General features: G+C 46.1%; 1 protein-coding gene and 1 pseudogene across 1 annotated transcript in view; both read right to left on the bottom strand.

Annotated features, from left to right (window-relative positions):
- LOC136652340 (uncharacterized) overlaps nucleotides 1–25,336 on the bottom strand; it is a 40,004-nt gene that overhangs the window by 2,600 nt on the left and 12,068 nt on the right. The window lies entirely within an intron of this gene.
- On the bottom strand, nucleotides 2,627–2,742 carry LOC136654643 (5S ribosomal RNA; annotated as a pseudogene).

Below are 25,336 nucleotides of genomic sequence, written 5' to 3'. Positions count from 1 at the left end.
TTTCGTCCTCTTAAGTTCAGTCCCAGTCTTACTCTGCCATAAGCATTTAGGTGTCATGGACTTTTGACGCTGGAGTTAGAACTGGCCATTTGCTACTCAAAGACAATTTATGCTCCTTCTCTGCCCAAAGACCCCAATGGAATAGTATCTTGCCATAGCAGTTTATGGCCCGCTCCATCCTGCCACATCACAATTTTTACCCATAAAGTCCAGCTCACAAAAGTCTGTAGTGACAGCCATCTGACAAACCACTAAGCCCTCTCCCAGAGAACCCAGGTGTCCTGGAGAGATGGAGACACTAACCTGATACTTCAAGGAGTCTCTTCCAGGTCTGATCTGGCCCCTTCTTCTTCTTCGCAAGTGACTCTATCCAGCAAGACCTGAGTGTTTGTGTGAAACTGGCATGAGAGTGTGGCTTATATCTCACTAGGCAGGAGGCGGAGCCCTGGAGGGAAGTTGGAAAGTCTTCACCACCAGACAGGATGGGGGTGCGTCCTCCTCCCTGCTTGTTTGACCGTATCCTTTCCCAACCCCCACCCCACTCTTGGCGGCCTTTCATGCTTGCTGTTATGCACACGTATCCACCCTGACTCATAATGAACCCAGGCATCCTGTCTGATGCAACCGGGAGCCTTTTCCTTGCATTCCTCTCTTTGGCATGCACCTGCCTCCCATACAGCTCCCTGACACCCGTGCCTCAAGTCCAGCCTCCCTGACATTCCCACTTCTCCCCCACTTTGACATAGGAGCATCCTGCTGTCTCTCATCTCTCCCCCCCCCCCCATTTCCAGTCCAGCCTTTTCTGCAAGTTCATAGGAGTCCTAAAAGATGCTTTTGCCTCAGGATGGGGAGGTACCAACTAACGGGGAGGGGGAACCTGACTGGGTGGTTGGATTTGTTTTGCTTTCATGTCACATGCCAGAACAAAGCTTGGGTGGGGGAGAGCAGTACACCTTAGCTGAATAGAACGCTTTGGCATTGGTCTATCCCTGGGCCCACCCAAAAACCACTGGGCTCCACCACAAGGCCTGCTTTGATCTCTGGGGCTCTGTCCCAGGTCCTGCTCAGGTACTAACATTTTTAAAAGCACATTTTTGTTCCACCCTTCCACCAGTGAGCTCAGCACGGCATACAAAGGTTTATCCCTTTTCATCCTCACAGCAGCCCCAAGACTGGTACACAGCCATCATATGAACTTCATGACTGAGCAGGGTTGATTCTCCTCTATGAGAATAATATTTAGTATTTGCAGTGCTTTTAAGCATTACAAGGAGTTCAAGGAGCTTCACAGGAATTATCTTGCTGCTGTACGGACAGTCACCCTACCCCCACATTGCAACTAAGGCAGAGTGACTTGCCAAAGGACACCTTGTGAGTTAGTGGTGGAGACATGATTTGAGCCTTGATTCAAATCAAGATTTGAGAGTGAGGATAATGTTGCGGTTTGGGAGCTGGACTTAGACCTAGAAGATCCAGGTTCAAATCCCTGCTGAGCCACGAAGCTTCCTGGGTGACTTTGGACCAGTCGCTATCTCTTAGCCTCACCTAACTCACAGGGTTGTTGTGAGAACAAAAGGAGGGGAAGAACTATGTATACCACCCTGAGCTCCTTGGAGGAAGGGTGGTACAAAAATGTGACAAATAAAAAAATAAAATAAACCTGGGAAGTTCTGATCAATAGCTCAGTTCTGAAGTTGTGGTATGCTATACCAGCTCTCTTTAGTTAAGCCAAACACTTCGTCTGCCACATGACACTGGTTCTATCCATTATACCACCAGTGCTGTTTAACCAGTGGTGCTATATGATTCACAGTATGATTGGTGGTACTTGGTACCAGTTCCATGGGGACCGCATGATACTGCTCTGCCTGACCTGACACTGCTTGAAGTGGGGTGACAGTGCACTGGTAGCAAGATACGGCTGTACGGTGGCCTGACCCTTCAAAAGAGGTGCAAGTCGTACAAGAAAAGTGTAGAGCACAGGAGAGATCAGGGGGTATCAGCAACTGGGGAAGTCTCTTCCTTGCTGCAGGAACAACTATGGGGAAAACTGCCCATGCCAGAGAAAAAGTGGGACTTTTGGGGGGGGGGGGTCACAAAATCTTGCATAACACCAGAGTATATTTCAGGAGTTGGCATTCTTAGATACTCCCCTCTATCCCACTTTGCTTATTTTTATATGACCATCAGAGCAGGTCTTAGTGCACAAGGATCCCAACAGAGTTAGGGTAACCAGTAAAGTAAGTCTGAGGCTTATTGGAGTAAGCCCCATTTTACACAATGGGACTTACTTCTGAGTAGAGAAGAATAGGATTGTGATGTGGGAAGGGGCAGGTCAGACAGGACTACAGTATTAGAAACACTCAAGGCAGGGTATCCCTAGTTTCATTTTTGAAACTTTTGCTTCCAGTATGCTCTACAGCTTTTTTAATAAAAAGATAGAAAAGGAGCAAGAGAGAAGAAGCTGGAACTATAGACTGTCTGGAAGCTACAGCGTCCCACTGGGATGCCCTGTACTTAATCTCAGATGTGCTGGGGTGGACTGGGATTATTCCATAGGGAAATGCACTCAGCACATGCTCACTAGCATGGTTGGCAACCTTCAGTCTCGAAAGACTATGGTATAAGCCTACAGCACCCAGTATTCCCAGGCAGTCTCCCATCCAAGTACTAACCAGGCCTGACCCTGCTTAGCTTCCAAGATCAGACGAGATCGGGCACGTGCAGGGTAACAATACAAACATTTCAGTCTCTTGCCCTGGCCTTAGGATTAGGCTTGACTAAGCCCTGATCATGCTCAAGAAAAAGATGTTAATTAGATTCATTAAAAACATGCACAAGTTAGTCTCCCAACTGAGTAGATAACATGTGCTCCACTCACACCCCCACCCACCCAGCATTAATTGTCCTCAGAGGACCCAGGAGTTTTGGCTAGAATATTTGCATCCCTTCATGTAACTCACTAGCCCACACTCCTGTTGCAGTGAATCAGAGTCCTGGGCAGGTTCACTTGACTTCTCAAAAGGTCACACATTTGTTTACCTTGATGTACACCTGGACCTATAATGTGTGAATGAGACAAGAGCCTGTTTAGAAGCATGTATCATATAGATATGTGCATCTGAGAGCCGGGATAGGTTGCAGCTCTCTGCCAAGTATGCGCTCAGCTGGCAAACTCAGCTTTGATGCCATATAACTTGCAAAATGGGTTTGAGAGATTGATAGTATATTAAAAAACTGGAAGCCAGCTCGCAAAGCTAGCTTTGTGGGATACAGTGGACCAACATCATCCTCCTGGTGCAGGGGAGGGGGAAGCATAGAAGAGATTGTTTTTCATTCTGTCCTTGGATGTTTATGATTTTCCTCAGCAGCTGGAAGAAGCCGGAAAAAATAAGCATGGCGTTTCTGCGTCCCTGACGATGGAACAATGGGGGTGGGGGCAGAAGGAGGTGTCAAGAAGGAAACAGCTGGTGCTCAGGGTAGGTGGAGGGGGAGCAGGTGTCGGGGAAAGACCAAATGAGGAAAGTTTGGTATTGGGGCAAGGGTCTAGCTTACCTTTCAGAGGGAGCCCATGGAGTCCCTCTTCTCTCCAGCCATGGGTAGAGAAGGGGTGGCTAGCCCCAAGGGGAGTTAGCACTTTTTGTCAAGAGGCTAAGTGCTTGAGCATGGGAGGGAGATGGGAAACGATAGGGTAATGGAGAATAGCTGGAGGTGGGCCAATGGGCCTGAGAGTGTTGTTTATGAAGTGGTACATGACTAGGGGACACAATGCACCTCTTGCATCTCACGAATAGGCCCACTATGTCATAAAGAAGTAAATAAACCCGTGGGAAACAGATTGGGGTGGCAGAGGAAGGTGATTTACTGGATCTCTCCAAGTACGCAACTGCCTGGGTTCAAGCCCTGGGAGAAAAATAAGGAGTTCCCCTTCATAACTGGAACCTCTACTTTCACGTTCATTAAGGAGCAGGTGTAGATCCAGACATTATTGTTGAGACATACAAAATTATGCACGGGAAGGACAGAGTGGATAGAGAGATGCTCTTTACACCAGAACCAGGGGACATCCATTAAAATTGAGTGTTGGGAGAGTTAGGACAGACGAAAGAAAATATTTCTTTACTCAGCGTGTGGTTGGTCTCTGGAACTCCTTGCCACAGGATGTGGTGACGGCATCTGGCCTGGATGCCTTTAAATGGGGATTGGACACATTTCTGGAGGAAAAATACGGGTTATAAGCCATGATGTGTATGTGCAAACTCCTGATTTTAGAAATGGGCTATGTCAGATGCAAGGGAGGGCACCAGGATGCAGGTCTCTTGTTATCAGGTGTGCTCCCTGGGGCAATTGTTGGGGCCACTGTGAGATACAGGAAGCTGGACTAGATGGGCCTATGGCCTGATCCAGTGAGGCTGTTCTTAAGGACACAACAGCCTGCCCTCTCCTTCCCCACCATGCTCTGCTGTCCTCTTGGAGACGAAAGGCAAGGAAAGCAGATGAGAGAGACACTACTCTTTTCCTAGTGTTGTCAATTACTCAGGATGGGCCTGGAATCTTCAAGAATCGGCATTAATCTCCAGCAGACTTCTGAAAGCCATCCTGAAGATTTTAATAGATCCTCCAGAATTGCCAACATCCTGTTTGGGGGGGGGGGATATCCATGAATAGGTTCAGTCAGATTTGGCAACTGTACTCCTCCCTGTGTGAGACAAAGAACCATGTCTCCCTCCCTGGTGTCTGGCGGACCTTGCCAGGAGCAGACACAAAGTGACTGGTAAAAAAAGCACATATTAATGTCTTTGATTTGCATAACACTGGACAACAAATTTTTACGAAGGTCATGCCCCCAGGATTAGTTATTTCTTATAGATTTTGAGGTGCTAAACACAAGTATGACCAAAAAAATGCAAAATTGGTTACAGTTTGTGAGAGATCCTCAAAAGATAGTTCAATAGACATGCCCTGGTAAATGCCCACATCTTTCCCACCACCTATGTATGCAATATGTTTAGTGTTTCCTATACTAGAGCCAAACACTAAATATGTTTAGTGTTTCCTATACTAGAGCCAATATTTCATGGTCATGTTCGTGTTCAGCACATTGACATGAGTAAAGGTTAGCTATTTTTATTTCAGAGGCAAATTGTGTGTTGTCCAGCGTTAATCAGCAAACAGCTTGCGTAAGATGTACATTTAGAGCCCAATCCTATGCATGTCTACTCAGAAGTAAGTCCCATAATAGTTAGTGTATCTTACTCCCAGGTAAGTGGATAGGATTGCAGCCTAAATTGCCCAGATTTGAGGAATTGGAGTATGGCAACCCTAGCCCTGCACAAATGGCAACTGGGATTATTATTATTATGTAGAACGGAGTTGAGAGGAGCACCTCAAAATTGAAACAAAGCTGCAGGGGGACAAATCCTCAGGTGGGTGCACAAGAATGAAAAATTATTATAATGCAATCTACCCAATGCGATAATAATGGAAAATTATTATAACATGAGCTGGCAAATTTTCTTCTTCAGGACACTGGAAATCAGTGGCAGAAAGGTAAACATTAAAAAACATCTGTTTATTTAAAATATTTGCATCCGGCCTTTCCTCTCTCCAAGGAAGTCACTCGGAATCAATGTGAAATGCTAAAACAAATCAATGAATGAGTTTCATTTTAGAAATATAAATACTGGCCGGTCCACTCTTTTTTTAAACGGATTATTAACTGATAGTCCAGGAGGCTATGGGAAGTTAATGGCTCTGAAGTATTCTGAACTGGGAAGCCAGTCAGCTTGTAAGATGACTCATTCTCCTCACAACAGGGTGTGTGTGGGGGAATGTGTGTGTTTAAGTAACAAAAGAAGCAGCTTAAGACAGGCCACTGGAGTGAGGCAAAGGGCTGGTTCAGATTATCCTTTAAACCAGGGGTGCCCAAACCCTGACCCTGGAACCATTTGCGGCCCTTGAGGACGCCCAATCCGGCCCTCAGGGAGCCCCCAGTCTCCAATGAGCCTGGATTTGCTGGAGCCCTGTGCTGACCTGATGCAACTGCTCTCAGCATGATGGCCAACTGTTCAACCTCTCGCATGAGCTGTGGGACGAGGGCTCCCTCCACTCCTTGCTGTTTTCGCATCTGTGATGCAGCAGCAAAGGAAAGGCTGGCCTTGCTTTGTGCAAGGCCTTTTAGAGGCCTTGAGCTATTGCAAGACCTTCATTCATTCATATAAGTTCCATCTCTAATATATTCGTTTATGTAAAGTTATTCAAATTTGACATGTAAATTAATTCTTTTTTTCCTGCCCCCCCCCCCCGATGCATTGTCAGAGAGATGATGTGGCCCTCCTGCCAAAAAGTTTGGACACCCCTGCTTTAAACCAATGGTTTCCAAACTTAGCTTGGTTGTGGTGCCCTTCGTTCACAGTGCCCTGTCTTGGCAGTGCTGCACTGTGGGAGAACGAAATGGCTACCAGCACTCATTTTCATGTGACTGCGTGAGAATTGCACGTGATCTCAGCCTAGCTAAGATGGCTAGAGAACGGGAGAGTTGGGAAAAAGAGGCCACCATGGACATCCCATGGCGCCCCTGTGAGTTCACCATGAGCCCTGGTGCACAGTTTGGGAAATGCTACTTTAAACATACAACTAGCCCCACAGAGTAAAATACATTCATCCTCTTAAAAGAGGGGTACCTACCCACCACTTTCCTTTCCTCCACCCTTCCTCTTCTGCTCTGTCCCCCAATCAAGGAAGAGGGGGAGGAGGATGAGGAGGAGCAGTGGAGGTGAGTGGATGGGTGGAGGTGGGTTCCCCCACCATTTTGCTGCCTGCCTCATTGAGCTTCATGGATGGGCCACTGCTGAAAGTAGTTTAACAGCACATTACTCCCTCAAGCAATTAGGTGGAAATGGCCCAAATTCTCATGGACACAAGGGAGAGGCCATAATATATATGCTTCATGAACACGCGCAGCTTTTATTGCATGGGGCTGGGTGCCTATGTAAAGTATCATCCAAATCAGCCCAGAGAGAAAACCACAAACTGAATGAAGACGCTAAGAGAGAAATTGGGTAGGCCTGCACCACAGAACTACTCACAGCTCAGGGAAGAAGGGACGTGCGATGTGGGGGTGGCAGGTGAGGCAGAACCAGCCCATTTTAGTATATGGAAAAGCAGCCCTGCCTTTCCATATACTAAAAAAAGAGAGAGAGAGAGAGAGAGAGAGAGAGAAAGCAGCCCACTTTCTCAGGTGTAAGGAGAGCCTCCTCAGGTGTAAGCGGGTGGGGCAACTGCAGTGTTTTTCCATGGACTACAATGGGGTGGTCCTGCCTCACCTGCCGCCCCCACAACACATGTCCCTGCAGGGAAGTGGGGAGCATGTGAAACACTATGCGTAACAATAGGAATGAAAAAATAAGGTATGATGATACATTGTAAAAATTGTGTGCACGTAATTGGTTTTCTAAAGTCCAGCTTGAAGTTTTAACCTAATTCTACCTTTAAAAAAAAACACAAAAGTTCTGTTAACCTTTGGTCTTGGGATTTGGCCAAAAGACTGAGTCAACCATAAATGAGAAAGAAGGGTTTGATTCAGGAAAGAGGGGTGGCCAATGTGTTTGGGGAGGCTGCCTTGCCTTCTCCCACACTGCTCCGTGCGCACCGACACCTCGACCCAGCACATGAGCCATAGTGACACGTTGCACTCCAGCGAACAGAGAGGAAGCAGTGCGCCCTTGTCGCATCCTCCATTTAGAAAGCACCTGCATGTTTTGTCAGTGGTGGTGTTGTCGTGGCTATTTCCAGAGCCTGGGACCTTGTCTATATTTGTGTTGCTTCTGCGCGTCCCTTGAACTTTAGAAAGGCATGTTTGGATAGACAAAGGAGCGGAAACGGATGAGGAAACTAAAGGAACGCATCAGGGGAGGGCTAATTGTATTGAGGGCAACTTCTCGTAACTGGGGGATTCTTCAAATATTCCAGCAAGGCAATATATGAATCTGGGGGAAGTGGCAAAGGGGGCTTTTTGCACAGGTTACAGACGCATATTCCCTAAATAGTCATTTCTTTTAATCTGTCTTATCCCAAATTGATCTAATTAAATGGTAAACATGTGATATGAGCTCACATGTGCTTTGACTTTAATTCCATTGAAAGCAGCCACATTAGCCCTCCCACAGCAGATTGGAACTATGGTGTGAAGGAAAGAGGGAGTTTAAACCTCTGTCCCTACCAATCTGATGCAGATCAGGTTAACCTTCTCATCCCATAACAGCAGTTTGCTGGGGACTAAAAGCCCACTCCAGTCAACCAGAACCAGAGAATGGGAAAGAATTTTAAAACATGTTAAAGTAGCTTGATTGGATGCGAGGAAATCTTTTTCTCACTTTTTAAAAAATTGTCCTTTCTGACATTTATTAAAGTTCAAATTCTGTTGCAAAACTAACTGCACATTCTTATACAAGTTTAACTCAGAAGTCAGTCCCATTTTGTTCAATTGAGCTTACTCCCAAGTAAGTGTGTTTAGGATTGCAGCCTAAATATTGGGTTCTTTAAAATGGATCTTCCTATTGTAAGTAGTAATAATAATAATAATAATAATAACAGGTATTTATATACCACCTTTCTTGGTCTTTATTCAAGACTTTATTCAAGGTGGTTTACATAGGCAGGCTTATCCAAATCCCTTATTAAATAGGGATTTTTACAATTGAAAGAAGGTTCTCTCTTTCAAGAACCACTACATTCAGGTGTTTCAATCCGATCTGGCTTCACATTCTGGCCTCCATCCTCCCACGCTCAGAGCAGATGGAATAGCTCAGCTTCAGCTTGTCAGCTGCTTCAAGGTCGCACGGTGCCGGTGGCCTCGAACTGGCGACCTTGTGGATGTTATCTTCAGGCAGATGGAGGCTCTACCCTCTAGACCAGTAGTGCTGCAGTGTTCAGTCACAGCCGAAACCTAAGTGACTTTATTCAGTAGTAGGTCCCATTGTAGTCAGTGGGGTTTATTCCCAGGTAAGTGTGCACAGGATTGCAGTGTTAGTGAGACTGATAGATTAAACACATTGAAAAGATACCCTCAAATGAACTGGACAGCATACAAAAAAAATGTTAATTGTTTGGAATTAAAAAGCTATAGAAAGCCGTGTAGAAAATGGAATTTACTGCCAAAAAAAAAAAAACTCCAAATGCCCAATGAATTTTGGTATGTGCCTTCTTCAACGGCTTGGTGATTCCCAAGTTCCCGCAAGGGATAGATGTGACAGCAGCTCTTTCAGGCAAAGGCTAAAGGAGAAATGAAGGAAAGATTATAGTGTAGGCTCTGGAGGGAATATTATTATTAATAAAAATATTTATATACCACTTTTCAGTAAAAGTCTGCAAAGCAGTTTACATAGCAAAATAAATGCTAAGATGGATCTCTGTCGCAGAGGGCTCACAATCTGAAAAAGACTCAAAAGAGACACCAGCAAATAGTCATTGGAAGGGACGCTATGCTGGGGTGAATAGCCAGTGAAAAATAGTGGGTTTTGTTGGCTAAATATAAGAGAATCACCACCTCAAAAGGTGTCTCTTAACCCAGCTAGCAGGGTATATCTTGGAGATAAGGAAGGGTGCGGACCGAGGCAGCACCAGAGGGAACGTGAGAGGTGAGCCCCCAGACAAATAGTTTGCCCCTCGCTCATTCAATTGCTAAATCAAAACCCGGACATTAAAATAAACTTGAAATCCTTACAGCGCTTACTTAATAGTTAACTCCATCAAAATCAATATGAGGCACTTTAGAGAAAACCTGTTTAGGATGGAAGCATTAACAGGGCTGCTGCTGCCTGAGGCTGCCCCCCATAAGTGGTGAAGTGCCAGTCTCTGCGCCCTCAACACTCTAGCCCAGGGGTATCCAAACATTTTGGCAGAAGGGCCACATCATCTCTCTGACACTGTGTCTGGGGCCTGGGGGGGGGGGAATTAATTTACATTTAAAATTTGAATAAATTTACATAAATGAATTTATTAGAGATGGAATTTGTATGAATGCATGAAGGTCTCGCAGTAGCTCAAGGCCTATAAAAGGCCTTGCACAAAGCAAGGCGAGCCTTTCCTTCGCTGCCACTGCTGCATCACAGATGTGAAACAGCAAGTAGTGGAAGGAGCTCTCATCCCACAGCTCAGGTGAGAGATTAAACAGTCGTCCTCATGCTAAGAGCAGTTGCGTTGGGCCAGCACAGGCTCCAGCAAGTCCCAGAGGGCCAGAGGCTCATTGGAGACTGGGGACTCCTTGCGGGCCAGTTTGGGAGCCCCTGAGGGCCGCAAGTGGGCCCCGGGCTGGGGTTTGGGCACCCCTGCCTAGCCTACCACTGCCCTTTCCTCCACACTTCCACTTTCTTCCTTTTCTGATTCAGAGAGGAGGAAGAGAAAGTGAGTAGGTGGTCCGAATTGGCGCCCCCCCCTTCTAGTCAATTGCTTTCGTTGGCTTCATGGGTGGGCTGGCCCAAAGCATTAATTTATTATATACAAGCAGGTCCCCGTATCTGCAGGGATTCCATTCTGCCCCCCCCCGAAGATAAGGGGGGACACTATATAAATAGGGCCTATTACCTGTTTTACTGTAGTAGGGTTTGCAGCTCAGGTGCTTCTTTCTTTACATTCTTGCTTAACTGAAGAACCGAATGCATAGGCAACAAGCCTGCATGCTACAGAGAGACTCACAGGAAGCAGGAACTGTTTGCAGAGGGGACAGGGAGGGGACAGGATCCCCCAGATCTGCGGGTAAGTGAAACCACGGATACCGGATCCGCAGATACAGGGGCCCGCTTGTACTGTTATTTCCCTTTCAGAAATTGAACGTGTTGGACAAAGCCCATCAAGCTCCCAAAATGCAATTTGCCCCTTTCTTGCCCCCTCCATATTTTCTTTCCTGCTGCAGTCACTAGGTGCAGAGGAAGGGGGGGTGAAATGAAGGTGGGGATGCAAAACTGGTTGCCTGCAGGCTGCTGTGGCTGATCGTTAGCGTCACGTTCCCGATTTCTTTTTCTGCTCACTAGACAGTTACATCTTCCTGTGACACTTCCCAGAACAAGGGGGGAAGCCGGTCACAACATCTCAGGTCAGCCATCTCTCATGGATAAACATTTATTCTTAGTGCAAAACCCAGATCCTGAGTCACAGGATGCAAACAGGCATGTAGGTATTGCACGGACAGTCTCTACTCAGATCAACATGAGATAAGGAAGCTTTTTCCTTGCGAAGGAAGTCTTAAGGGGGGGGGGACCCAGAGTTGCATATTTTGAGTATTGTGCTGAGAAGGAGCATTGGATGTTTACCGCAAGAGCTGCTGAGGAAAACTCAGGTCAAAAGGCGTTCCATGTTCTTGAGTTGTGCTGCTTGAACCAACCTATGATTTTTATTGAATTGATTTGGTGACATCCACACAGAAATACATGGGTTTGAGACTGTATCCAACTGCTTTTTGAAGTTGGCTAAAACTTAACCTCCACATTCAGAGACTGTCATTCAAGGCTGACCCAACTCTTGGTGTCTGAGGGCCTGATTCAGAGCCTGGCATGCCGGCTTACTGCTGGCACACACAGACTTACCATATACCCATGAGCCCTTACTGTGAGCCCATGCTGGCCCGGCTCTGGTGCTGAGCCCCCATTCCACCGCCCAGTGCTCACCTGGACTACTGGGAGGTGGAGAGGTGAGTGGGGGCATGGGGGGGGAGATGTTCCAGGGTGTTGGAGGTGGGGGCCCGGGCAGGAAGAGGGAAAGAATGAAGCATGGCAGGAGGAGGGAGCAGGGCGGGAGGGGGGCAGGACCAGTTGGATGCCGCAGTAGCCATTTTGGCACCGTGGCAGCCTCGTGTGCCATGCAGTTCAGGACTGGGCTGTGAAGCAGTGTGCCAAATGCTTCCCCCTGTTACCTGGTGATGGACCAGTCTTTCCTCCTCCCACTCTCTGGTTTGGAAAAGGAAGAATGGAATGGGGTGGAAGAGAAAGTGTGGAGGAGAGCATGGGATACGCTCTAGCCTTCCACTCTCCTCACCTCCACACTTCCTCCTCTGCTTCTTCCCTTTCTTCCAGTCCAAAGATTGAGGGGTAGCAGTGAAAGTGAACAGGCAAGCACAGGTGACCAATTCTTACTGATTATTTGCCTGGACTCGGTTTGAGGCAGAGAAAGTGCGTTACCAGCACTTTCCCAAACCACTCAATTCTCACTACTGTTTTGGCTTTTGCGTAAGTGGGGAATATCCTGGATTTTAGGAATCCCTTTGTGGATCAGACTGGAAGGTTTCTAAAGTGGCCGCTCTCCATCTAGCTTTCCCTGCCTTGGTGATGGCAGTGGAGACCTATCAAATCTCCAAATGCTCCAGACTAACATATGGGAGAGGAAAGGAGAATATATAATAACAACATATGAGGAGAATAAAAAGGAACATAAACTGTGGCAAAAGAAATGTAAGAAGTTGATACAGGAGGCCAAGAGAGACTATGAGGAACAGATGGCCCGCAGCATTAAGGGGAATAATAAAAGCTTCTTCAGATATGTTAGAAGCAGGAAACCCGCCAGAGAAGCAGTTGGCCCTCTAGATGGTGAGGGAGGGAAAGGAGAGATAAAAGGAGACTTAGAGATGGCAGAGAAATTGAATGAGTTCTTTGCATCTGTCTTCACGGCAGAAGACCTCGGGCAGATACCACTGCCTGAACAGCCCCTCCTGACCAAGGAATTAAGTCAGATAGAGGTTAAAAGAGAAGATGTTTCAGACCTCATTGATAAATTAAAGATCAATAAGTCACCAGGCCCTGATGGCATCCACCCAAGAGTTATTAAGGAATTGAAGAATGAAGTTGCTGATCTCTTGACTAAAATATGGAACTTGTCCCTCAAAACGGCCACAGTGCCAGAGGATTGGAGGACAGCAAATGTCACACTGATTTTTAAAAAGGGAAGGAGGGGGGACCTGGGAAACTATAGGCCGGTCAGCCTAACATCTATACTGAGTAAGATGGTGGAATGCCTCATCAAAGACAGAATCTCAAAACACATAGACGAACAAGCCTTGCTGAGGGAGAATCAGCATGGCTTTTGTAAGGGTAAGTCTTGCTTCACAAACCTTTTAGAATTCTTTGAAAAGGTCAACAGGCATGTGGATGCGGGAGAACCCGTGGACATTATATATCTGGACTTTCAGAAAGTGTTCGACATGGTCCCTCACCAAAGGCTACTGAAAAAAGTCCACAGTCAGGGAATTAGAGGGCAGGTCGTCTCCTGGACTAAGAACTGGTTGAAGACCAGGAAACAGAGAGTGGGTGTCAATGGGCAATTTTCACAGTGGAAAGAGGTGAATAGCGGTGTGCCCCAAGGATCTGTCCTGGGACCGGTGCTCTTCAACCTCATAAATGACCTGGAGACTGGTGAGCAGTGAGGTGGCTAAGTTTGCAGACGACACCAAGCTTTTCCGAGTGGTGAAGACCAAAAGCAATTGTGAGGAGCTCCAGAAGGATCTCTCCAAACTGGCAGAATGGGCAGCAAAATGTCAGGTGTGTTTCAATGTAAGTAAGTGTAAAGTCATGCACATTGGGGCAAAAAATCAAACTTCACATATAGGCTAATGGGTTCTGAGCTGTCTGTGACAGATGAGGAGAGAGATCTTGGGGTGGTGGTGGACAGGTCGATGAAAGTGTCGACCCAATGTATGGCGGCAGTGAAGAAGGCCAATTCTATGCTTGGGATCATTAGAAAAGGTATTGACGCCTCCTCCTTTTTGACATCTCAAAAAGGATATAGTGGAAATGGAAAAGGTGCAAAAGAGAGCGACTAAGATGATTACTGGGCTGGGGCACCTTCCTTATGAGGAAAGGCTACGGCGTTTGGGCCTCTTTAGCCTAGAAAAGAGACGCCTGAGGGGGGACATGATTGAGACATACAAAATTATGCAGGGGAAGGATAAAGTGGATAGAGAGATGCTCTTTACACTCTCACATAACACCAGAACCAGGGGACATTCACTAAAATTGAGTGTTGGGAGAGTTAGGACAGACGAAAGAAAATATTTCTTTACTCAGCGTGTGGTTGGTCTGTGGAACTCCTTGCCACAGGATGTGGTGACGGCATCTGGCCTGGATGCCTTTAAAAGGGGATTGAACAAGTTTCTGGAGGAAAAATTCATTATGGGTTACAAGCCATGATGTGTATGTGCAACCTCCTGATTTTAGAAATGGGCTATGTCAGAATGCCAGATGCAAGGGAGGGCACCAGATGCAGGTCTCTTGTTATCTGGTGTGCTCCCTGGGGCATTTGGTGGGCCGCTGTGAGATACAGGAAGCTGGAGCAGATGGGCCTATGGCCTGATCCAGTGGGGCTGTTCTTATGTTCTTATGTAAAGAATAAGGGATGGGAGGGCTAACCGCTAAGGCTTGTACCAGTTTCCCTTGGTCCATTTTTCCCAGGCATGCTTTCTTCCACCACATTTGCTCTTGCCAAATGAGGATGAAGTCAACTGATTCAGAGCTTGGAGCAATGCTTCTGCCATGGAGGTTGACCGACAAATATGGTCGTCCACCACACATCAGCTTCTTCGCCTCAGAAATCCCCACCACAAATGTTGGCTTGGACCACTTCTTATATGATCTGAGTGGTGTGGTTGCCGTTCTGCCTGGGCGCATGCAGAATCAGTATCTTGAAATGTGGAGACGGTACATGAGCAGTTTGTGGTGTGTTCACTTTAATCCGAAGCATATTTATTCAGCTCTCTCACCAATTTCAATGGGTTTTGTTTTCATTGTTTGTGTACTTAGGAGGGACACAGTCTTAAAAGACCTTGGACAGCAGAGAAAGCCTAACCTCTGCCCATTGTCCTAGCACCAACAGTGAAGCTATTCATGAGGGTGATTTTGGGAAATAAACACACCTGGATTATTTCGGGAAATCAACCCAACTTTTTGCCCTTAGACTGTTTATAGCTGGAAAGGAAGGACAGACAATATCCCTACCCACCCACCGACCCCCGGCCACTGCTTCTGCTTGGCCTGGAAAGTCCCTTTGTAACAGGGATAAACGGAGAAATGACAGTTTCTGTTTCTCAGGAAAATGATGGGGAAATACTATGAGATGGTTTGTTTGGAAAGCAAGTTACTGATTTTATTTAACAGGTTACAAATATGAAATTAATTCTACAGCTTCAACAATAACTGGGGCGCAATAGGACAGTTCCACATCCAGGATTGTTCACTGTCAGGATTTCACTCTAATTTTCAGGATTTTGGCCCCCTTCTTATGATCTGAACCTTCAGGCAAAGCAACGAAAACTCAGGATAAGGGAAGGTTGTGTCTTCCTGAGCTTCCCCATCATTCTAAACAAGAGGGGAAAGGTGCACAAATCTTTTTAGCTTGACCTTTTCTAACATGCTCCAATTAGAGCTGTCCAATGAATTTGGCCCCTTGACCCCCTAGGATTAGATACAATCTTCTTGTGAGGCACCACTATATCCAACTAGGCCTGATCTAATAGTCACCATTCCTTGAGTTCCTACACTCCAGCCCAGCGTCTCTCAAACCGTGGGTCAGGACCCACTAGGTGAATCACGAGCCAATTTCAGGTGGGTCGCCATTCATTTCATTGTGTATTTTTAATATAGTAGACTGGATGCTATCATGGTATGTGACTGCATTTGGGAAAATGTTACAGATCTGTACTTTTAACGGGCTACTATGCATATGATTTTAACAATGATGTTCAATGGACTTACTCTCAAGTAAGTGAGATGTTTGGGGAATTTTTTTAAAAACAGATCAGTAGCCGCTTAGGAAGGTTAGGAGGGTTCTTCTTTATTTTAAATAAATTTTAAGCTTATACTTATTGTAAACTTTTAATTTACTTAATTTGATTTTGTCTTATGGGGGGGTGTTAAAAATTTTCCAACTTGATGATGTCACTTCCAGCCATGATATCACTACCAGGTTAATGACACCAATTCCAGTGGCCCCCCACAGATAGTTATTCTAAAAAGTGGGTCCCAGTGCTTAAAGGTTTGAGAACCACTGCTCTAGCCTTTGCTAACTCAGGGGTGGCCAAACATGTTTAATGTAAGAGCCACATACAATAAAGAGAGAGAGCTTCAGTATTTAAGAAGCATTTAACTTGCACTGGAACAGGCAGGCCATTTGGCCTGGGCTGTATCCAGCGCAAGTTTGGGGCTGACTGTAATTCTGCCTAGCACAAGGGGAATCGCTTCCCTTTACCCTCTTGTAGCTGGTGTGGATCCAAGTAGGCCCACTGGGGTCCAGGGAGCAGTGGTGTAGTGAGTAAAAGATTTCCTTACCTCTCTGCTGCTGCCTGGGTCCCTTCTGGCCTGTGGAATGCCAAAGCCCTGCTGCATCCTGGATAGAGTGGACAGTAAAACCGGGATCTGATTGCTGATGAATGGGCTTGTCCACATGGTTTTGCTCTAAAGTAAACTCTGGGACTTGACACCATCTGGGTCTTAGGAATGCCCGTGTTCCTTAATGGTGAGCAGATGTCTCTCACCTAGAGATATTGCCTGGAATGTTCTGAATCGAGACACCATTCAGTGTTTAAGGTAACACATACCACAATATACAGGTTCCAATCTAACTTTCCAGCACTGATGCAGCTGTGCCAATGGGGTGTGTGCTGCATCCTGTGGTGGAGGGAGGCAGTCATGGAGACCTCCTCAAGGTAAGAAAACATTTGTTCCCTTACTTCAGGGCTGCATTGTGACAGCAACGGCCCTGGAAAATTGGATAGAATGGGGCCCACACACATCTCCAGCTAAGGAGAGCAGCTTGTATGTATGCATGCGCATGTCTGTGTGAAAGAAACTGCACATTTACTGTTCACCTTTGGGGTGCAGGATTTCTTTCTGGAGATTTGACAGTATGCGATCTGTCTCTGGCCTGTAGGATATAGCACAGGCCGCTAGCCTCCATGCCCTATATTTGCTCACAAATGTACAACTTGTATATTTGTAAACAAATATTGTATCAAATTGTGCATTCTATGTACAACTGGTATATTTGTCACTTGTATATTTGTCACTCTCACTCTGTGTATTTGCAACAAACCAAAAATTATAAAGGCGTCATAAGTTTCCAGTGACTTTTCTTCCAAAGGAAGTCAAAACCCAGGTGGCGCTGCTCCCAAAGCGTCTTGCCAGCAAGAAAAGAAACACGAGTATAGAACAATACCATATGTAAAGAAACCCAGGCCCGTAGCCAGGATTCTAGAGGTGGGGGGGCAACTATTTTTTCAAGGGGGGCAATGATGTCAGGTATCTATACTGGTGGGCAAAATGAAAGGATAAGTATGGAGAAAAATCAAATACCCGTTAACTCCCCTAAACTTCATGAAGAGAAAATAATGTGGGTATTTTTTTGAAAGATGCATTCTGCATCTGTAAAGCTATCTAACAATAATTTGCATAGAATAAATGCATCTCTGCATGCAATGTCAAATGTATTGCCTGCATAGAAATAACATACAACATATCCTTTCATTTACACACCAGTGCAATACACAGGCCTGCAACCCTGCAAAAGTAAAACGTATCACTGTGATGCAAGTAGTATTTACTTCTATTGAAAGTGTATATTTAACACCTATCTAGCGCCTATCTAGCACCTATATAACACCTATATAACGCCTATCTAGCACCTATATAGTGCCTATCTAACACCTATAGAATGTCTATCTAGTGCCTATGCAACACCTATATAGCGCCTATGCAACACCTATCTAGCACCTATCTAGCGCCTATCTAGCGCCTATCTAACAGCTACATAATGCCTATCTAGTGCCTATGCAACACCTATCTAGCACCTATCTAGCGCCTAGCTAACACCTATCTAGCACCTATCTAGCACCTATATAATGCCTATCTAGCACCTATTTAGCACCTAACACTTATATAGCGCCTATCTAACACCTGTATAATGCCTATCTAGCACCTATATAATAATACATAATAATACAGGCATTTATATACCGCCTTTCTTGGTCGTCAGATTTCTCCTCAGACTTTAATTCAAGGCTTTTTACATAGGCAGGCTGTTCTAAATCCCCGTAGGTATTTTTACAATTGAAGAAAGGTTCTATCTTTCAAGAACCGCACAACATTTCAGATGGATCTTTTATGGTCTGTTATCACTTTCTGGCATCCATATTCCTCCCACGCAGGCTGACAAGCATCTCCTTCATCTCTCCAAGAGCAGGTGGAAGAACTCGGCTGGGCTTGTCAGCTGTTTCAAGGTCTCGCCATTCATGCTGCCGGTGGCCTCGAACTGGCGACCTTCAGATGTTATCTTCAGGCAAACGAGACTCAACCCTCTAGACCAGACCTCCCCCTATATAGTGCCGATCTAGCACCTAACACCTATATAATGCCTAACTAGCACCTATCTAACACCTATATAATGCCTATATAGCACCTATCTAACACCTAGATAATGCCTAGTGCCTATGCAGCACCTATCTAGCACCTATCTACTGCCTATATAGCACCTATCTAACACCTATATAATGCCTATTTAGTGCCTATGCAACACCTATCTAGCACCTAACACCTATATAACACCTATCTAGCAACCATATAGTGCCTATCTAGCACCTATCTAACACCTATATAATGCCTATATAGCACCTATATAGTGCCTATCTAGCACCTAACACCTATATAATGCCTATCTACTGCCTATGCAATGCACCTATGTAACACCTATCTCGCACCTATCTAGCGCCTATCTAGCACCTATCTAACACCTATATAACGCCTATCTAATACCTATATAGCACCTAGTTAACATCTATATAGCGCCTGTGTAGCACCTATCTATCACTTATATAACATCTATATAGCGCCTATCTAGCAACTATGTAACATTTGTCAATGACACATTGCTGATGCATTGATACATATTAAAATAAAATTTATTTACTTTACATAAAAGCAAGAGGAAAGATATGCTAGTCAAATACAGTAATGCCATTGGAACACTAGTTTTATTTACCATATTCATTACTTTTAAAAAGCAAAGTACAGAAGATTTGAATTTACTGAAATTACATGGCTGAGCTGAATTCTCCCAGCTTTCTGAGAGCTGAATCTCCTTAGAACCAGGGGTGGATCCAGTGCCTGTATTTGGGAGGGGGGCCATGAGCACTACCTTCAGAGCCCAGGTCAACCAGGCAGGTAGCTGGTAACCAATCTGGGCTTATCGCTTCTGTCAACATTTGCTGGGCAGGCAGACCTCGGTCTGGACTCCCACCTGGACTTGGAGCCCAGGTCTACTTGCGTGGGTACACCTGGGCTCCTGCTTGAGCTTATCGCCTCTGTGGCCATTTGCTGGGTGGGTAGACCTGGGCTCCCGCCTGGACTTGGAGCCCAGGTTTACCTGCTGTGTAGACCTGGGCTCCTGCTTGAGCTTTTCTGTGGACATTTGCAGGGCAGGCAGACCTGGGTCTGGGCTCCCACCTGGACTTGGAGGCCAGGTCTACCTGCTTGGGTAGACCTGGGCTCCTGATTGAGCTTACTGCCTATATAAGAGCCCTGCTGAATCAGGCCAAAGGCCCATCTAGTCCAGCTTCCTTTATCTCACAGTGGCCAACCAAATGCTTCAGGGAGCACAAGAGACAGCAAGACACAACCTGCATCCTGGTGTCCTCTCCTGCATTTTGGGAGCAACTTGTATACCCCCTGGATCCCTTTAAGCACGCCATGGGTTAAGAACCCTGCTGTAAATTAATAACAATAAAAGTGAGTCTACACTATTCTTGGATTGCTCAGTTTTTCTTGGAGATGCATCCTTCCCCCCCCCCCCACCCACACACACACAGATGCAGTGGCACCAAAAAGGCTACCACTGTATCCTGCAGGGGAATACTCATGGGTAAGGATACATTTGTTCCCTTACCCAGGGGTAAGGCTCTGCAGCTCAGGGGGAGGGGTCTACTTGGACCAGCAGTTATGCCCAGGGAAGAGCAAGTGGATATAAGAAGCACCTTGCTGGATCAGACCCCCAGATTATCAGTGCTGTGGCACCCAATGTGGCATCAAGCAGTAGGCAGGGTGCACCATAGGGGACCTAAGACTGGCCCATCTGTGAGGCCAACTGAACCTGTCACATCAGGCAGCAGACTGGAAGGGGCGCTCTTCTCTGTCCACTTTCTTACCTCCACTCTCCCTAGATTGGAAAAGTAAGAGGGGAACAGAAAGGAAGAAGAAATGTGAAGGGGAAGAGGAGCTGAGGCTGGCACATCACTGAGTAAGACTGAGTAGCAACACCCCAACCTGAGGAGCCTGGCCTCTGCCCCCTTAAGGGGCGGGGGCAGGGGGAAGCAGCGATGCAATCCCCAGGATCATGTCGCTAACAGGCTTGCAGGAACTGGGATATACTCACCAGTCTCTGCAGCAGCCTTCCCGGGGTGTGGGGAGCCCTGTGCGAGAACCTGCAGGGCTCCCCAGATGCTTTGAAGTGAAAGTAGAGTGATCACGCTCTACCTCTGAAGTGGAGCACGATCGCTCTGCTTTCACTTCAAAGCTGCTGGGAAGCCCTGCAGGTTCTCGCACAGGGCTCCCCGCACCCCGGGAAGGCTGCTGCAGGGACTGGTGAGTATATCCCAGTCCCTGCAGCCCCCCTGAGCAGCGTGATCCTGGGGATCGCGTCTCTGCCTTGCCCTCCCCCCCCCCGCAAAGACTTAGTGGCTCTCAAACTCTCCCAGAGAGTTTGAGAACCACTGCCTTAGGAGGAAATATTCACTGCATTTATTTTCTAACCATTATTATTATTTTTTTAAATTATCATTATTAATTTCATGCTATGACTATTACTATCTCTCAGCCTCACCTACCTCACAGGGTTGTTGTGAGGACAAAAGAAGGGAGGAACCATGCACACTACCCTGAGCTCGTTAGAGGAAGGGTGATATAATTATGTCAAAATATTGATTGACTGATTGATTGGATGATTGATTTTGTTGTATGGGGTGTGTCAAAAATTTATGGGCCCTGGACATCACATGACTTAGCTATGCCACTGTTTGTTAGTACTGAATGACCTTTTTTTCCCCAGAAAGAGAGTGATAAATTCCAACCCATCCCAAGAAATTTGAATGCATTTCCTAGAAATGGCCCCTGTGTGGCAACACACACAAGAGAAAACAAATAATGCATGGAAGGAGAAAGCTGCCTCAGTTCAAGCTGAGACTGTTGTTGTTACGACCCAGCCCTGCAGATTTGGCCCAATGGTCCAGGAAGTCCGGCATTCTGTGTTTCACGGTGACTAACCAGAGGCCTCTGGGAAACCCACCTAGAGAGCATGAAAGCAATCATTCTGTTGTTGCTCCCAGTACACAGACTCTGAACACGGAGGTTCTGTATAACCACCATGAGTAATAGCTCTGTGAAGATGGATGGAAGCCAAGCATAATTTAGCCAGAGTTCACTCTGCTCAGCTCTGGAATCTGTAAAGTCAACCCCAAATTGTTTTTCAATGCCAAAGTTCAAAAACATGAATCATTGTATTTTATCACCTGAAAAATACAATAGCGGGCGGGGGGGCAGCATTTGGTGCAGCAGCGTAGCTAGTACCACTGGCACCCGGGCTGGACGACTCTCATTGCCCCACCCTTGGCTGCTAAAAGTCATCCGTAGACCTGACCTCCATCTTGAGATCCCCTGCAGGAGGCCAGGTCTACCCAGCATTTAAAGGGATAGGCACACTGGCACTATCATAAGAGAGGCATCCAGGGTAGACCACCCCCTCCTGCCCCACCTTTGGTATGCTACAGATCTGGTGTACTGTCTTAGTGCTGGGAGGTTTGGGGGCCAGCACTATATACAATGGCACAATGTGACTCCTTTACAGGCCAAGAGACTGGCAGCCCAAGCCTATGCATGTCGACTCAGAAGTAAGCCCCATTAGAGTCAATGGGGCTTTACTCCCAGGAAAGAGTGGATAGGATTGAGCTGATAGTGCCAGGACAGTAATGTGCATGTGCTCAGGGGACAAAACTGAATTTAGGGTGAGCAGATGCCACAGAGATATAGAGGTCCCGGTCCTATGGTTGGCAACCTTCAGTCTCAAAAGACTATGGTATAAGCCTACAGCACCCAGTATTCCCAGGCGGTCTCCCATCCAAGTACTAACCAGGCCTGACTCTGCTTAGCTTCCAAGATCAGACGAGATTGGGCATGTGCAAGGTAACAGCCTGTCCTATACCACCTGTGTAAATGAGGAAGTTTTAGCAGATGTAGCTTTTCTCACCTTTGCAGAACGATGACATGACAAATTCTACCTGCCCAAGTTATTTTTTTCCTATGTAGCCTCAGGACAATGGGCTGCTAACCTGATAGCATAGGACAACTGCTCGTAAAATGGTTGCAAGACTGTGGCCTGTGGTGCTTAAGTGAAAACAGCTACATGCACAAGAGCAATCTGGTTCAGAGTAGGGCAACTGGAGCCTACCGTGGAGGAGACTATGGTGAGCCTTGAGGCTACAGCTTGGGATGGAACAACAGACAGGCCTTGAAGAAAGTGGGATGTATGCCCTACTTTAAAACAGAGAAAAATCAAGAGCCAAATATGTGGTAAGGGCATGAGCATCTTTAGATCCCTGTGACCACTGACCGTTTCTCTCCAGTGATTTCCCCAAACATCAGTAGTCTCAAAGCCCTCCCTGCTGGTAAGTCCCACACATTTGTATTGGACTGAATATAAGAGCCCTACTGGATCGGACAAGGACATTTCACAATGTGATGAATCAGATTCTCCCAGTCGCGCACACACACACACACACACACCACAATCAGGGCAAGAAGGAAATAGCCTTCCCTGCTGTTGACCCCAAGTAGCTGGCATCCAGTGTCACACTGCCACTGAACATGGAGGCCTTGCAGTTATCATGGCTCATAAACTTGCCTCAACAGACCTATCTGTTGTGACCATGTCTAATCCACTTTTAAGTCAGTGGCCATGACTGCATCTTGTGCAGTGAATTCCAAGGATTAAAGAGGCACCTTTTTCAGTGGTGTCCTCTGATATTTAGCAGGGCAAGAGAAACTGTCCCTCTTCACCCCCAGCATGGGGTCTTTTCCATTGGCTGTTGCTAGTATCTCCTTTTAGACTGAAAAAAACTAAGGGGGACAGAGAATCATTTCTTTAGCTATGTAAACCACTTTGTGAACTACTTCTTGTTGCAAAGCACTATGGGCTATGTCAGATGCAAGGGAGGGCACCAGGATGCAAGTCTCTTGTTATCTGGTGTGTTCCCTGGGGCATCTGGTAGGCCGCTGAGAGATACAGGAAGCTGGACTAGATGGGCCTATGGCCTGATCCAGTGGGGCTGTTCTTATGTTCACTATATAAATAATCCTAATAATAATAATAGATTAAAGCAGTGGTACTCAAACTTTTCTGCCTAGTGGCTCCCTTGACTCCCGTGGCTGTTGGCCATGACTCCCCATCATGTTCCTGAGGGCTGGAAGTGACATCATTAAACAGGAAGTGACCAGAAATATTAACTATATTAAATATAATATATTTATTATGATATAATATTAAATATATATATAACTATATTTATATTAATTATATTAATCATATCATTAATTAAATGCAGAACTTAAAAATATATTATTAATACACAGCAATATACATGCTTTATAAATGATCAGCTGCTGGTCACTGTTGGAGACAGGATGCTGGAGTAGGTAGATTTTGTCTGGTCTAGGAAGACTCATTTTTTAAAACTTTGTAAGCATACCAATAGAATTGTTTTATCAAATGAACTTTGTGAACAACCAGTTTGACCAACATTACACACACACACACCCCTGTGAACCCCAATCCAACTAGTCATTTCTCCCATTCTCCTTGGATAGGATTGAACCCTTTATTAATTTAATGAAATGAAATTTTTCCAGCAGCTGGTGGGGAAAACAAAAATAGATCATGAAAATATGTCAGAGCTGATAAGGGTTTGGTTAGGAAGCTGATTTGTCTTCTATACTAGGAGATGCACAGCTCAAGCCTATGCATGTCTACTCAGAAGTAAGTCCCATTAGAGTCAATGGGGCTTACTCCCAGGAAAGTGTGGATAGGATTGGGCTGGCAATCACTTCATCAATGGCTGATAAGTATTCCCTTCAAACAGCAAGATTCATCACTTTAAAAATACAGCCTTTCCTCTTCAGTCAAACAACAAGATTAATAAATCACTTTAAAAACAGTACCCTTTTCTTGCTCCTGGCCAAGTAAAGTGTGTGCTTCCCTCTTCCCCCCCCCCTTTGCCAACTGCATGGAAACAACTAGGGGTCTGCACTAGACCCCTAGTGACTGGTAAAATAGGAAGCGTTTTATTTGGGGAGGGGGAGGAAAGCGGGAAGGTTTGGAGATCGAAAGGGGAGAGTGGAAGAGGGAAGGGGTTGAAAAGAGAGATTTCACTTTGATGAGAAGCAATCCCAGGCTGGGAACTAGGAACCAACCAGACAAGGATCAGCGAGGGTTAAGGACTGCAAGCTGAGCATGCTCGGTACTTGCCAGATGGGGGTTGGAGTGGAAGAGCTTTGGAAACAACATGCATCAAATACAGAAGGCGGCAGCCTCGGAGTGGAGGGAGAAGAGGGCGGGGCGGCGACAGCCACTCTCGCAGCTGAGCAACTCCCGTTTCTTCTGCTTTAAAAAAAGCGCAGACGACGGGCAGAAGACGGGCTTGTATTCTGCCCAGGGGTGTGACTATCGCTGCGAGAGGACATCCCATGCCTCCCCTTTGAGTTCCTGGCGCCTCCCTAAAGAGCCACGTGCACAGTTTGAATAACACTGGATTAAAAATTTATTGGGCAGGGAGGTACTTTGTCCATCATCCAATCTTCTGCCAATTTCATTGTGTGATCAGTGAGAAAGACAGTTCTTCAAATCCAATCCCTCCACACCAAGCATAATTTTCTAAATCTCTATTATACCCATCTCATTTGTCCTAAATGTAACCGTTAACCCCTGCCTGCCCCTTCCTCCAACCCACCCTCTTCTTCCTCCAATAAGCCCTGTTTTATGCCCGGTTGCCTGCATTTCTCCTACACCTTCTCTAGTGCCCCCTTCCCACTCACCTCCAGTGCAGATTGTGCCCTCCCAGTTTCCCAACTTTTTTAGCCCCTAAACCAGAGTTTGTGTGCTGCAAATAATCCAAATCCAAACCATACTGGGTTAGAAGAGAACTTTTTTTTAATTTTGCAAACTGATACATCTTCAAAAAACTGTATGTGAAGACACGAAGAAAGGGTTCCCTTCCACCACATGGGGAAAGCAGAGGCCAGGCTAGTCGTAGAAGCAGCTGTTC

This window comes from Tiliqua scincoides, chromosome 5 (genome assembly GCF_035046505.1).
Source record: "Tiliqua scincoides isolate rTilSci1 chromosome 5, rTilSci1.hap2, whole genome shotgun sequence".
Classification (NCBI taxonomy): domain Eukaryota; kingdom Metazoa; phylum Chordata; class Lepidosauria; order Squamata; family Scincidae; genus Tiliqua; species Tiliqua scincoides.
The sequence above is the reverse complement of the archived record's forward strand: the minus strand, read 5'-3'. Positions and strand labels throughout refer to the sequence as shown.